This window comes from Mytilus californianus, unplaced genomic scaffold (assembly GCF_021869535.1).
Source record: "Mytilus californianus isolate M0D057914Y unplaced genomic scaffold, xbMytCali1.0.p SCAF_74, whole genome shotgun sequence".
Taxonomy (NCBI): Eukaryota; Metazoa; Mollusca; class Bivalvia; order Mytilida; family Mytilidae; genus Mytilus; species Mytilus californianus.
The window spans coordinates 94,267-111,198 of record NW_026262728.1 but is presented as its reverse complement, the minus strand read 5'-3'; the positions used below and the strand labels follow the sequence as shown (position 1 = coordinate 111,198).

The window sequence follows — 16,932 nt, the reverse complement described above, 5'->3', positions numbered from 1 at the left end:
ACCAACTTGAAAACTGGGCCAATAATCAAAAATCTAAATACATGTTTAGATTCAGCATATCAAAGAACCCTAAGAATTCAATTTTTGTTAAAATCAAACTAAGTTTAATTTTGGACCCTTTGGACCTTGATGTAGACCAATTTGAAAACAGAACCAAAAATTAAGAATCTAAATACACGGTTAGATTCGGCATATCAAAGAACCCCAATAATTCAATTTTTGATGAAATCAAACAAAGTTTAATTTTGGACCCTTTGGACCTCAATGTGGACCAATTTAAAAATGGGGTCCAAAATCCAAAAACTTAATACACGGTTAGAATCAGCATATTAAAGAACCCCAAGAATTCAAGAATAAAACCCCATTGAAATTGGTCAAGAAATAAGCAATTTATACGAAGTATCTTCTTTTGCACAATACTGTGCAATTGAATATTTCTTGCTATTGCGCAATACTGTACAATTGACAATTTCTTGCTATTGCGCAATATTGTGCTATTGGATATTTCTTGCTATTGCACAATACTGCATAATTGAAGATTTCTTGCTATTGCACAATACTGTGCAATTGAAGATTTCTTGCTATTGTGCAATACTGTGCAATTGAAAATTTCTTGCTATTGCACAATACTTATTATATAATAATTTACACATCTTGTTTGGTGTGTATCTCCTACCATATCATTATTATTTGCTTTTAAATATAAAACAGAAATAACCAACTTAAAATGAAAAATTTTAAAAGAAAAAAAAAAGGAAAAAAAGAAAAAAAGGAAAAAAAAAAAATTCTCCCCCCCCCCCCCCCAAATTTTTTGAACCCCCTTATGATTCATCACCCCCAAACTCAATCCCTGCCTTCCCTTTGTGGTATGGTACCTTGCAGTATAATTTCAGAGAGATCCATACACTTGAACACAAGTTATTGTCTGGAAACTAGAAAAATGCTTATTTTTGGCCTCTTTTTGGCCCCTTATTCCTAAACGTTTTGGGCAATTACCCCCAAACTCAATTCCAGCTTTCCCTTTGTGATATGGAACCTTGTAGTACAATTTCAGAAAGATCCATACACTTACACACAAGTTATTATCATGAAACTAGAAAAATGCTTGTTTTTTGCCCCTTTTTTTGCCCCTTATTCCCAATATTTTGAGGCAATTACCCCCAAATCTATCCCAGCATTCCCTGTGTGATATGGAACCTTGTGGTACAATTTCAGAGAGATCCATACACTTGAACACAAGTTATTGTCTGGAAACTAGAAAAATGCTTATTTTTGGCCCCTTTTGGGCCCCTTATTCCTAAACGTTTTGGACAATTACCATCAAACTCAATTCCAGCTTTCCCTTTGTGATATGGAACCTTGTAGTACAATTTCAGAAAGATCTATGCACTTACACACAAGTTATTGTCATGAAACTAGAAAAATGCTTGTTTTTTGCCCCTTTTTTGGCCCCTAATTCCTAATATTTTGAGGCAATTACCCCCAAAATCAATCCCAGCATTCCCTGTGTGATATGAAACCTTGTGGTACAATGTCAGAGAGATCCATACACTAACACACAAGTTATGTCTGGAAGTTACAAAAATGCTTATTTTTGGCCCCTTTTTGGCCCTTAATTCCTTAACTGTTGGTACCATAACCCCCAAAATCAATCCCAACCTTCCTTTTGTGGTATTGAACCTTATGGTAAAATTTCATAGAGATCCATTACTTAAACTAAAGTTAGAGTGCGAAAACCAATGTGTCTTCGGACGACGCCAGAAGACGACGACGATGACGACAACGTCATACCAATATACGACCGCAAAAATTTTTTGCGGTCGTATAAAAACTGCATTTTCCCCCTAAGTTCTATTTTTAGACATGTTGGTTGGCAGGCAGGGTCATCGGACACATTTTTTAAACTAGATACCCTAGTGATGATTGTGGCCAAGTTTGATTAAATTTGGCCAAGTAGTTTCAGAAGAGAAGATTTTTGTAAAAGATTACAAAAATTTATGAAAAATTGACTATAAAGGGCAATAACTCCTTAAGGGGTCAATTGACCATTTTGGTCATGTTTGACTTATTTGTAGATCTAACTTTGCTGAACATTATTGCTGTTTACAGTTTATCTCTATCTATAATAATATTCAAGACAATAACCACAAAACCTGCAAAATTTCCTTAAAATTACTAATTCAGGGGAAGCAACCCAACAACGAGCTTTCTGATTCATCTGATAATTTCAGGGCAGATAGATCTTAACCTGATGAACATTTTTACACCGTCAGATTTGCTCTTAATGCTTTAGTTTCAGAGATATAAGCCAAAAAAGGCATTTTACCCCTATGTTCTAGTTTTAGCCATGTCGGCCATCTTGGTTGGCAAGCAGGGTCATTGGATACATTTTTTAAGTTTGGTTAAATTTGGCCCAGTAGTTTCAGAGGAGAAGATTTTTGCAAAAGTTAACGAACGACGACGACAGACGACGGATGACAGACGCCAAGTGATGAGAAAAGCTCACTTGGCCCTTTGGGCCAGGTGAGCTTAAAACTGAAAACAAATATGAGCATTACATAACCAGCTGATAATTCTTTAACACAAACGTGATGATGTATCTTATAATCAAAGTGCTGGATAGCACCTTCGGAAAGTTTGCAATGGTAGATGTGTATTATTTCAAATAGGTTGTAGATGTGTATTATTTCAAATAGGTTGTAGATGTATATTACTTCAAATAGGTTGTAGATGTGTATTATTTAAAATAGGTTGTAGATGTGTATTATTTCAAATGTGTAATTAATCACAGCTTTGTGTTTTTCCCTAAACCATTGTCTCATCAGCAATTATCAAAAATCACTTTTTTCATATGTTTGTCATGCAAAATTTTGATAATTTCTATTGCGACCTTAAACTGTAGATTGAAAAATAATCAAATATACAGAAAGCTCTGTTAATTTCTTTCTGTGCCCATCCCATGTAAAGGGCCTGTGATTAAGTATTTTTTATTGATTAAGGTCCTTCATATTTGTTTGTAGTAAATTGTATTATTACTAATTAAGCAGTTAGTTTTCTTGTTTGAATTATTATATATTGAACAAACTAGGACCACGATTAGTAGATTGTGTGGTTCACGGTTTTTTCGGACTTAAATTTTTACTTAATACAAGAAATAATTGTAACATGATGCTGTTACCAAGTCTCCCAAACAAAGCTCCCATGATTAGTCATTCCCATGGTCGCCTGACATTGGGCAAAGTCCAGTACAAATTGGTTTGGTCTAGTAAAGTGATATGCATAAGTGACGCCTAGGAATTAACCCTGTATGTCATTCAAATCTTCTTGAAATCATGAACAGGAATATATATGGTTTAGGGGTGGGGATCTCGACCGTTTACAAGTTCTCAAAAAAGGGGGGGTTGATTCTCAGTGGACAATTTATTTTATTTTATTTTTTTATTTTCCCGTACAAGAATATATATGGTTTTGGGGTGGGGATCTCGACCGTTTACAAGTTCTCAAACACGATGGGGTGGGGGTAACCCCAAGGGACTCCCCCTATATTTCATTTGATTTGCTTTATTGTCCTGTACAAGAATATATATATATATATATGGTTTTTGGGTGGGGATCTAGACCGTTTACAAGTTTTCAAGAAGGGGGGTGGAGGTGACCCCCGTTAACTTCCCCTATATTTTATTTGATTTGTTTTATTGTCCCATACAAGAATATATATGGTTTAGGGTGGGGATCTCGACCGTTTACAAGTTCTCAAACAGGAGGGGGTGGGGGTGACCCCCAGGGACTCCCCCTATATTTCATTTGATTTGTTTTATTGTCCCATACAAGAATATATATGGTTTTAAGGTGGGGATCTCGACCGTTTACAAGTTCTCAAACAGGAGGGGGTGGGGGTGACCCAGAGGGACTCCCGCTATATTTCATTTGATTTGTTTTATTATCCCATACATGAATATATATGGTTTAGGTGTGGGGATCTCAACTGTTTACAAGATAAAAGCCCATTCTCAAATTGAAGGGGGGTAGGGGTGACCCCAGGGACTGTTCTCAAGTTATAGTCATTTGAAAATTAAATTGAAAAAAAAATAAATCCCATAGGGTTCTTTAGTAAATCCCTCCCTTCTGTAGGCCCCTGAAAATACCCATAAATAGACCCCAAGAAGAAAAATAATAAGAACTGAGCAAAAACAATAAGTCTCCAAATTTTGTTTGGGAGACTTAATAACAAATAGTATATACGAATTTTGTTATAGTCCGATTTTGTAATAGGCCGATTTCGTTATAGTCTGAGTCTGTAATGGGCCGAGATGAGATACCAGGTTACTTTCGATACACTCGGGCTTTTACGTCTTTAATAAACATTTGTAATAATCGTAGTAAAAATAGCGTTGAAAAATGTTCATTCATGAAATATTTTAAACACGGTATTTATTTTCTCTTCAACCGGAGGACGGGATGAAACCCCTGAAACCGGGATTATTGTACTCCCGTCGGAGGTACACATATATGGATCTCACGCATGTCTGGGGAATACCAATAAAAGCATAACGTAGAAACTGCTGTCTTGTGTAGATGTGTATTGATTTTATTTTCCGCGCAGCGCAGATCCGCGAAGTAGTGATTGTGATAGCCATTTTCAAAATGAAGTTGAATTCATTTGAATTATCGATGAACAATCAGTACATTTTAATTCAAGCTGTAAGCTAATCAAAATAGAAGTAACTCAAAATTTCAAAAGCATCTTCCTAGAATTAGTGTTCAAACACTAGTACTACATTATCTAGGAGTAGAACACTTGCAATAGTCTGTCCAACTTCCGATTTGAGGCCGATGCCTTAGGAAAGTATATTGCCATAGCAAACTTTCCAAAAATCACTCCAATCCTTTTACATGTTTTTATATACATGTATAGCAGTGGTCAAGCTTGTTCCATCTCAGGATTTGGTCAACTCATTATTGCAGAATATTCAATGAATATACATTTATCGACTAATTGAATATATTGGGTAAAGGGATATTTTTTGCTGACATAATTTTTGGGTATCTGATTTGCGAAGTCTACTGTACAACGGATGAAAATTGTTAAGTTTATAGAATTCATTGTATTATGCAGCAAACTCTGAATTTGTAAGGCATACTCGTGCTAGCATGTCAGTTTTGATGGGCTAGCAGTTCTTCCAACAGGGTTAGTAAAATCCTGCTACCAATTAGCCCTGGGCTAGTGGGCTGTAACAAAAATTTTTAACCCCTGGCAGTGTGAAAATTGCTTGCAGCATGCCTTTGATTTGAGCAACAATGTCTAAATGCTGTTATATTCTTTTGTAAAACTGGAAGTCAGATTGACATTGCTATATATATATAAACAAGTCTAAATTGAAAACAACATTCAAACCTATGATTGCGTAGGATAATAAAATGCTCCGCTGGGCGCAGCTTGATACGACTGCAGAGGTCGAACCTTGAACAGTTGGGGCAAGTATGGACACAACATTCAAGCTTGATACTGTCTGAATTTGGATTGTGATTAAATATTTGACACAGCATAGGTTTCTGACACAGAATGAATGTGGTCTCAGAACTTAAAAATTTTAAATTTACCTATTCAAACCATATCATTATTATTTGCTTTTATATATAAATCAGAAATAACCAATTTAAAATGGAAAATTTTAAAGAAAAAAAAGGGGGGAAAAAATCCCCCCCTCAATTTTTTGAACCCCCTTCAATCCCAGCCTTCCCTTTGTGGTATGGTACCTTGCAGTACAATTTCAGAGAGATCCATACACTTGAACACAATGAAGTGTCTGGAAACTAGAAAAATGCTTGTATTTTGGCCCCTTTTTGGCCTCAAATTCCTCAACGTTTAGGGCAATTACCCCCAAACTCAAACCCAGCTGTCCCTTTGTGATATGGAACTTTGTAGTACAATTTAATAAAGATCCATACACTTACACACAAGTTATTGTCTGGAAACCAGAAAAATGCTCGTTTTTTGCCCCTTTTTGGCCCCTAATTCCTATAATTTTGAGGCAATTACCCCCAACATCAATCCCAGCCTTCCCTTTGTGGTACGGTACCTTGCAGTACAATTTCAGAGAGATCCATACACTTGAACACAAGTTATTGTCTGGAAACTAGAAAAATGCTTATTTTTGGCCCCTTATTCCTAAACGTTTTGGGCAATTACCCCCAAACTCAATTCCAGCTTTCCCTTTGTGATATGGAACCTTGTAGTACAATTTCATAAAGATCCATACACTAACACACAAGTTATTGTCATGAAACTAGAAAAATGCTTGTTTTTTGCCCCTTTTTGGCCCTAATTCCTAAAATTTTGAGGCAATTACCCCCGAAATCAATCCAAGCCTTCCCTTTGTCGTATGGTACCTTGCAGTTCAATTTCAGAGAGATCCATACACTTGAACACAAGTTATTCTCTGGAAACTAGAAAAATGCTTATTGTTGGCCCCTTTTTGGCCCCTTATTCCTAAGTGTGTTGGGCAATTACCCCCAAACTCAATTCCAGCTTTCCCTTTGTGATATGGAACCTTGTAGTACAATTTCAGAAAGATCCATACAATAACACACAAGTTATTGTCATGAAACTAGAAAAATGCTTGTTTTTTGCCCCTTTTTTGGCCCCTAATTCCTAATATTTTGAGGCAATTACCCCCAAAATCTATCCCAGCACTCCCTTTGTGATATGGAACCTTGTGGTACAATGTCAGAGAGATCCATACACTAACACACAAATAATGTCTGGAAGTTACAAAAATGCTTATTTTTGGCCCCTTTTTGGCCTTTAATTCCTTAACTGTTCGTACCATAACCCCCAAAATCAATCCCAACCTTCCTTTTGTGGTATTGAACCTTATGGTAAAATTTCATAGAGATCCATTCACTCAAACTAAAGTTAGAGTGCGAAAACCAATGTGTCTTCTGATGACGACGATGACGACGACGACGCTAACAACGCCAACGTCATACCAACATACGACCACAAAATTTTTTTGTGCTCGTATAAAAACCGCAATTTTTATAAGTGTGCATGCAAAACAAATTTCTTGTTAGAAGGGTCTCAATACAGCACATACAACATTTTCCAAAAGACCAAAAAGTGAAAAAGTATATTTTAACAAAATGCATTTGACTAACAGGTCGAACAACAAATGTTCTTAAACCCTGCTGACTGTCATTGGCGATTGCCAATAAACGGATCACCGATGTAATAAATGGATCTTATTTATAAATTTAATACTAAACAGAAAACAATAAACTTGCGGAAAAGATGGTATACCGCAAACAAAAGGTGCAAAGGTTTTTGTACACCATATCCGGATTTCGACAATTATGTCTCTTCAGTGATGTTAGGAATCGAAACGGTATTTGGAAAGCCATACAATTTACTTCAATTTATATATATAGTCTAAATTGAAAACAACGTTCAAACCTTTGATTGCGTTTGATAAAAACCGCAATTTTTATACGTGTGCATGTAAAACAAATGTCTTGGTAGAGGGGTCTAATTACAGCACAAACAACATTTTCCAAAAGACCAAAAAGTGAAAAAGTATATTTTTAACACAATGCATTTGACTAAAAGGTCGAACAACTGATGTAGGGTTTAAGAACATCAATTGTTCAACCTGTTAGTCAAATGCGTTTTGTTAAAATATACTTTTTCACTTTTTGGTCTTTTGGAAAATGTTGTTTGTGCTGTATTTATATATATATATATATATAAAATGTCTGAATAATAGCCAATGATAAATCTTACGGGGCGATGGATCATATAATTATGATACAGTACTCTACAAAATATAATATATCATAAGCAAGTCTAAAAGGGTACAACATCACCAAAAAAAATAAAATCATGAACAAATGTTAAATATTTCGGATAACTAATATCCTTCATCAGTAAGATGTCAAATAGTTCTTATCTTGACATGTGGTAGTCACACTGTAATGGTAATCTTGATATATATATTTCTAAATCTTTTAAATAAAAATATTCTGAGGTACATGTATCTTATACCTTAAAACATCCTCTAAATGTTTCCTGTATTACAAAGCAGTAGGCTGTTGATCTACATCCACTTAATGTGTAAAACATTGTCTGGTATAAACTATCTTCAATATCCTGTTTGGAACACTGAAAAGAATTTTGTTCTAATAAATTTTCTTGACTGAGTGTGTGTAACTGAAGTTGTTGGATGACTTATTGAGAGGCTGGGTTTATAGGGTCTTAGGTTTTTGTCAACATATAAGGATAATGTTTGGAAGCTAATCTAGTTACATTGGCAGACGTTTTGTACTCATATTTTATAAGATCTAAAATAGTGTTATACCTTGCAAAAGTGTGTAATTGGGTCAACTTGATTTCTTTACTCCAGTCATGTTTTTCTTACCAATGTGTGTCATGATTCTTGCACTTTGGATATCATTCTTGAGGTTTATGGTAAATATTTCCTGACACAAAATCATTGTATAAATATAGAATCCAGAGTTTTGTAATGACCAAAATTGTGATTTACTTCAATTTCATAGAGATCCATACCCTTATTTAGTTTGTTTTTGGACCCTTTTTGGCCTCTAATTACTGAACATCTATGACAATTACCCCCAAAATCAATCCCAACCTTCCTATTGTGGTATGGAACATTTTGCTAAAATTTCATAGAGATCCATACACTTACATGTATGCACAAGTTATTGTCTGCAAACCAGAACTAAAGGCTCTAAAGAGCCTGTGTCGCTCACCTGCATCTTCAACATTGGTCACTTTTTAGTAATCAAAGCGCGAAAGCGCTGTAAAGGCAGTTAATTACAGGTTGAATGTATTTTTAGTCCAGTTATATCATTAGCTTGCATAGTACAGTGTACTTATCAGAGGTGGCTTTCAGTATTTAAGATTTAGAGTTCTCTAATGATATTGAACAAGTTATATGAATGTCATATTCTGAGCACTATATGAAGGTGATTGTTCTCACTTGTTTATGAACTAGTGCACTATGTACAGTTTGTACCTTTTTTTTATCTATGTTTATAGTCAAATTAGTTATCAAAGGTACCAGGATTATAATTTAATACGCCAGACGCGCGTTTCGTCTACATAAGACTCATCAGTGACGCTCAGATCAAAATAGTTATAAAGCCAAACAAGTACAAAGTTGAAGAGCATTGAGGACCCAAAATTCCAAAAAGTTGTGCCAAATACGGCTAAGGTAATCTATTCCTTGGATAAGAAAATCCTTAGTTTTTCGAAAAATTCAAAGTTTTGTAACAGGAACTTTATAAAAATGACCATATAATTGATATTCAAATACTGTTTAAAATAGTTAGGCATTTTCTTTTTAGTAATAAGTAAATGTTATCAACTGTATTTTATTCAACTCTGCAAATGTGGTTTGTTACTGTTAAGTATGGATGATAGTTGTTTCATTGGCGATCATAACACATCTCCTTATTTATATAATGATCTATATTCAACGACCTCAGGTACAATACAAATGTATGTGACTTAACTATGATGGGAAACCTTTGACTTCTTTCTTTTATATAAACTTTTGATTTGTTACCATAGAACTATGTAGAATAAATGGAATAAATGTACATTGCAACATGTCAACTCTTTCAATGACAATACTTTTTTTAGAAACTATAACTCCAAGCAAAATTATATTTCCAAGTTTAAAGTAATTTATGAATGAAAAAAGGAGTTCTTAATTAAGAAATAAACTGATTCGCTGAGCGCAGCTGGATACACCTGCAGAGGTCCAACTCTGAACAGTTAGGGCAAAAATGGACACAATATTCAAGCTTGATACAGGTCTGAATTTGGATTGTAATTAAATATTTGACATATTATAGTTTCTGAATAAATGTAGTCAAAGAACTTGAAATCGGTTATATGAATTGAATTTATATTCAATTAAAGATTTCTTGCTGTTGTGCAATACACTGTGCTGTTGCGCAATACTTAATAAATCTGTTGCCAGACTATAAACAAATAAAGTTCAATTTCTTCTCAATGTCATATTTGAAATTTATAGGGAGATTACATCAATAGCTATAAATAATTCACCAAAGTTTCATGCGAACTGCTTAAAGCATTTTTGAGTTGTTGTCCAACAAGAGTGCACACGCTGAAATGTCTCGCCTTCTTTACTAATCACTGATATTATGTTGATAGTCCTTAATATAAAGCTTTATTACAACTGTCACATAAACTTAACATTAACCAAGAAAACTAAACATTGACCAATGAACCATGAAAATGAGGTCAAGGTCAGATGAACCATGCCAGGCAGGCATGTACAGCTAACAATTCTTCCATACAACAAATATAGTTGACCTATTGCTTATAGTTTAAGAAAAACAGACCAAAACACAAAAACTTAACACTGAGCAATAAACTGTGAAAATTAGGTCAAGGTCAAACAAAACCTGCGTGACTGACATATAGATCATAAAATATTTCCATACACCAAATATAGTTGACCTATTGCATATAGTATTAGAAAAAAAGACCACAACTCAAAATCTTAACTTTGACCACTGAACCATGAAAATGAGGTCAAGGTCAAATGAGACCTGCCAGCTAGACATGTACACCTTACAATCATTCCATACACCAAATATAGTAGACCTATTGCATACAGTATAAGAAAAACAGACCAAAACACAAAAACTTAACTATAACCACTGAACCATGAAAATGAGGTCAAGGTCAGATGACACCTGCCAGTTGGACATGTACGCCTTACAGTCCTTCCATACACCGAATATACTTGACCTATTGCTTATAGTATCTGAGATATGGACTTGACCATAAAAACTTAACCTTGTTCACTGATCCATGAAATGAGATCGAGGTCAAGTGAAAACTGTCTGACGGGCATGAGGACCTTGCAAGGTACGCACATACCAAATATAGTTATCCTACTACTTATAATAAGAGAGAATTTAACATTACAAAAAATGTTTACTTTTTTTTCAAGTAGTCACTGAACCATGAAAATGAGGTCAAGGACATTGGACATGTGGCTGACAGAAACTTCGTAACATGAGGCATCCATATACAAAGTATGAAGCATCCAGGTCTTCCACCTTTTAAAATATAAAGCTTTTAAGAAGTTAGCTATTGCCGCCGCCACATCACTATCCCTATGTCGAGCTTTCTGGGACAAAAGTCGCAGGCTCGACAAAAACTGGAAAATCCCCCCTTTTTTAATGAATAAAACCCCATAACTCAGAAATGTAAAATCTAAAATTTATAAAATTCTAAAGGGAGCTTACGGATTGATAATTTAGTCTTAGATGCAAGATTTTTCTATCAGTTGTTAGTGGCTTTGAACTAGCTGTCAGTAACTGTGTGTACTCTCAGATCTGTACTTAGTGTCTTTTTGTTGTTTGGATGTACAACTACCCGACCACGTCCACTTGTATTTGTATTTATCCATCTGATGAGTTAAGCCTCTTTCAACTGATTTTTAGAGTTCGTTCTTATATTGTACAGTTACACCACTGTCCCAGGTTAGGGGGAGGCTTGGGATCCCGCTAACATGTTTAACCCCGACACATTCTGTATGTACATGTATGTGCCTGTCCCAAGTCAGGAGCCTGTAATTCAGTGGTTGTTGTTTGTTTATGTGTTGCATATTTGTTATATTCGTTCATTTTTTGTACATAAATTAGGCCGTTAGTTTTCTTGTTTGAATTGTTTTACATTGTCATTTCGCGACTTTTTATAGCTGACTGTGCGGTATGGGCTTTGTTCATTGTTGAAGGCCGTACTGTGACCTATAGCTGTTAATTTCTGTGTAATTTGGTCTCTTGTGGAGAGTTGTCTCATTGGCAATCATACCACATCTTCTTTTTTATATTTACATCAACAGATATAAACAATTCACCAAAGTCAAAGTGAGACAACAAAACTTAGTGGTAAGATCTCTGAAATTTTTTACACATTACAAGTTTTTCTCATTGTTGGAGATTGTACGGTGACAGTAACACCTGTAACTGCTTAAACCCATTTATATGCACTTTAGTTCGATAAACTCACTGAATATCATACCACATCTCCTTATTTTTATATGCATTACAATTTACATGTGCATGTAATTATAAATATATATATATCAGAACAAAATTCATTGCGTCACTTTTATTTATGCATCCTTTGGCACAATACAAGTTCTAAAATTACACAACATAAAACAACTAAATGTTATTTCAGATGAAAGTTTTGTTTCAGTTCCATTCATAGGATTTATTAGAATTTTGTATGTTTTGCCAAGTCCAATAATTCGCTCTATGTGCACATGTTTATTATGTCTATCAATTTGAAAATATATGTATCTCAAACAATGTGCTGCTGGACCAAGTGTGGTCAAAACAAATAAAAATTTAGTATACAACTCTAAACCGGTATAAAAATGCATGGCTGTGTCACGTGTCTTCATTTCAAAATTCTCTGCTGAAAACATAGGCATTGATGGTGTTTGCGTAATTCCATCTGTGAAGCTCAACATTAGCTCGGCAGTTGGTGGTGGACAGTCATAAATCCTTTCTACAGTATGAATGACTTCTTCAGGAAAACCAACTTTACAGTCAAAACTTTCCTCTAGATTTCTACTACAATATTCATCAAGTTAAGTTCTTTTGTTTTCACAGGAAACTGCCCTGATTTTTCTTTTTGCAGACGATTCAGTCTCTTGCTTGGTCCAGGAAAATAGGCTGGGAATGGCAGTAGACTTAAGTCTCTGTATGGCGGGTTTGTGCCCTGAAAAAGGTAATAAAACATTAGTTTTTTGATAATTAAATGAACTTCCATTAGCAATGTATACTTTGTATTACCTGGCGAAATATTAACTAGATTTATTCATTACAATCTGGATAAAACTATGTTTGCCTGATTCAATGTATGTTATGTAAATCCAAAGGACAAACAATGAGAGACTTATGCAACAAACGTACATTGTTTGTACCTAAATAACTATAATATAGATGAGAGCATGTCATTGTTTTGTTCCTGTTAACATTGTCATTGATATTTTTCAAGAAAGTCTATGAGGCATAGTTATGCATTCCTGTCATTACTACATTAGCATAATTACTGCTAAAATAATTCTCAGTATGATATACCTCTTGTAAGAAATCATTATAATTGTAGCAATCACCAAAAAATCTCAAACAGATCACATTGAATCATAATCCAAAAAATTATGACGTCTTGAATTAACCACCCCCTTTTATTTTAAAACGATAATTGCGGTTGTAAACAGACTTTGGTTTATTCGCATGGCGATTACATATATAACTATATATTTCAAAAAGAAAACAGAGTTTTACCATGAATAGTTTCCTGCACGTAGTCTTTTTCAGTAAAATGTGCCTTGCAAACAACAGCTGATTGAGATGGACTCTCGTCCAATCTGCCTATGGGCCATGGCGTTGATCCGACTTTTCCTTCTTTTTAAGTCATTTGGAAATGCATGTCCTCCTCTTAAATGACATCCAGGTACACAACAACAAGTACTTGGCATCGTTAATTAAAAATGTTACTGAAATAGTTGCACAGTGCAGAAACCGGAAATTGAGGAACAGGATTGGCTACCACGGCGCCACCTATTCAGGAACGATAATTTGCTACTTTATATAACTGCGAAATAACAATAACGTTAGACGGGTTCACGTGCATAAACAGAAATGCGCTTTAAATTGTATAATATAATTCATGTTCAGTCGACCTTTAATTATTATATCAACGACTGAAATGATTTATAAACATGTAGATTGCAGATAACACTCGAAATTAACCCGAGCTCTTTCCACACGGATTTCAAATAATTCTAGTTTGTCAATCGGTTGACTGCTTATAATGCAAAATACAAATATATCAAAAGTTTTTAAAACTAACAAAACACAATGATCGTTTCTCTATTTCCCAATGTAAATGAAATGAAACCAAAAAACATTTTATATCACAATAAGAAGAGGAGAGAATTCAACATTTCCGGATCTACTTGGAGCCTAATGACCCCCCACGTAGATAAGTTGGATAACGCGGAAGGAAGGATTAACCCGGCAACTAGAAAGGCATTAAAGCACTGCCTTTAAAAATCATCATTAAAGAAAATAACTCTATCAAGCGTTAACTGACAATTTCAGTCATGTTGGCATATTTGTAGATCTTATCCAGCTGATAATTTTTCCTATCTAAATTTTCTATTTATCTATTATAGTTTTCAAGATAATACGCAAATTAAATGCTTCGCTGAGTGCAGCCTGATACAACCGCAGAGGTCGAACCCTGAACAGTTAGGGCAAGTTTGGACACAATATTCAAGCTTGATACTGTCTGAATTTGGATTGTGATCAAATTTTGGACATAATATAGGTTTCTGACACAAAATAAATGTGGTCAAAGACCTTAAAAATTTGAAATGGGACATTTAATTTACCTAGTATGGTCTGATATTCAAAATCTCTAACAACATGAACATGGTTATTAGATTCAGCATATAATAAAACACCAAAAATTTAATTTTAGTTGAAATCAAACAAAGTTTAATTTTGGACCCTTCAAACCTTAATATGGACTAATTTGAAAACAGGGCCCAAAATAAAAAATCTAATTGCACAATAAGATTCAGCATATCATAGAGCCGCAATAATTCAGTTTTTGATGAAATCAAACAAAGTTTAATTTTGGACCCTTTGGACCTCGATGTAGACAAATTTAAAAATTGAAATTGGTTAAAAGATTTGTATTTATTTTCAATTGAAGATTTCTTGCTATTGCGCAATACTGTGCTGTTGCACAATACTTAGTTAATCTGTTATATATACATGTAATAATTTACACACCCTGTTTGGTGTGTATCTCCTGCCATATCAGTATTTGTTGCTTTTATATATAAATCAGAAATAATCAATGTAAAAATGGAAAATTTTGGGGAAAAAAAATCCCCCCCAAAAATGTGTCCCCCCCCCTAATTTTTTTGTTGAAAAATCTTGAAGAAAAAAAGTATGAACCCCCAAAAAAAATTGAAAAAAAATCCCCGCCCCCCCCCCCCCCCCCCCAAATTTTTTTGGAAATTATGAAGATTATTTTCTTTTCAGGAAAAAAGTACATTTCAGAGAGTTCCATGGACTTTAACACAAGTTATTGTTTGGAAACTAGAAAAATGCTTGTTTTTGGCCCCTTTTTTGCCCCTACTTTCTAAACGTTTGGGGCAATTACCCCAAAACACAGTCCCAGCCTTCCCTTTGTGCTATGGAACCTTGTAGTACAATTTCAGAGAGATCCATACACTTAAACACAAGTAATTGTCTGGAAACTAGAAAAATGCTTGTTTTTGGCCCCTTTTTTGCCCCTAATTCCTGAACATTTGGGGCAATTACCCCCAAACTCAATCCCAGCCTTCCCTTTGTGATTTGGAACCTTGTGGTACAATTTCAGAGCAGGGCTGTAACTACCGATGAGGCAGACGAGGCAATTGCCTCGTCTGATTTTCTGGTATAATATTAAGAAAAAAAAAGACAAGAGGCTGTCAGAGTGACAGCAAACCGGATTTTCCTGCAGAGGTCGGACCCTGAACTGTTGAGCAAGTATGGACACTACATTTAAGCTTAAAACAGGTCTGAATTTGGATTGTGATTGAATATTTGACACAGCATAGGTTTGTGACACAAAATGAATGTGGTCAAAGAACTGAAATATTTGAAATTGGACATTTAAATACCTATTATGGTCCAATATCCAAAATCTAAGTACATATTAGAATCAGCATATGGGTCAATATCCCTAATGCGCCTCCAATTGAGGAACACAAAAGTTGTGTGTAAACAAAAAATCTCTGTAGTGATATTGGACATGTTTCAATTTTTAACAAGTGACTGAGCTTAACCATTTGTGTTGATCTGGAAAGTAGAGGACCATAGAATAAATGTGTAAAAAACTATGCAGTTATTAAATGTATTCAAAGTATTAAATTTTCAAAGAAATTATTCTGTGAAAAAAGGGATTTTTTACCATGAAGAGCCGCATCACGAAAGGATTTTCGGGGTATGCTAATTTAGGGAAAAATGAATCACACTTCGTACCCCGAAAATTTAACCACTTATGTGAAAATGTCTCAGCTTCAAACGAGCCATCATACATATCCAAGTTTACGATATGGACTGAGCTACAGAAGAAAATTTTACCATTACCGCCTATGTAGAAACAATTGCGCATATTGCCCCATATCAAAGAACCCCAAGAATTCAATTTTTGATGAAATCAGACAAAAGTTTAATTTAGGACCCTTTGGACCTCAATGTGGACCAATTTGATTAAGGAGCCCACAATCTAAAATCTCTCAATACATGGTTAGATTCAGCATTTCAAAGAACCCTATAAATTCTATTTTTGTTGAATCAAACAAAGTTTAATTTTGGACCCTGATTTGGACCAACTTGAAAACTGGGCCCAAAAATCTAATATTTAAATACAGGTTTAGATTCAGCATTTGAAAGAACCCTATATATATTTAATTTATGTTGACATGAAACACAGGTTAATTTTATCCATAATATTTTCTGTGCAAAGGGAAATAACTCAAACTGGATAAATAGTTCTCTAAAATAAGATATGATGCAATTTTTCAAATTATGATCAATAATATAATAACAACAACATGTGATGACTAAGTTCTCTAAAATTAGATATGATTTAACACTCAAACATTGTTAGAATCAGCATATCAAAGAACCAAAGAATTCAATTTTTGATAATTATAATCAATAATATAATAACAACAACATGTGATGACTAAGTTCTCTAAAATTAGATATGATTTAACACTCAAACATTGTTAGAATCAGCATATCAAAGAACCAAAGAATTCAATTTTTGATAATTATAATCAATAATATAAT

The 16,932-nt window shown here is 34.4% G+C and overlaps 1 long non-coding RNA gene across 1 annotated transcript; it reads right to left on the bottom strand.

The window, feature by feature from the left end:
* Positions 1 to 12,157: 12,157 nt before the first annotated feature.
* On the bottom strand, positions 12,158 to 13,594 carry LOC127710366 (uncharacterized). Its single transcript, XR_007986157.1, has 2 exons — positions 13,360 to 13,594; positions 12,158 to 12,790 (listed from the first exon to the last, which is right to left on the bottom strand). It is a non-coding gene; the product is annotated as an uncharacterized LOC127710366 (long non-coding RNA).
* Between the last annotated feature and the right edge of the window lie 3,338 nt (positions 13,595 to 16,932).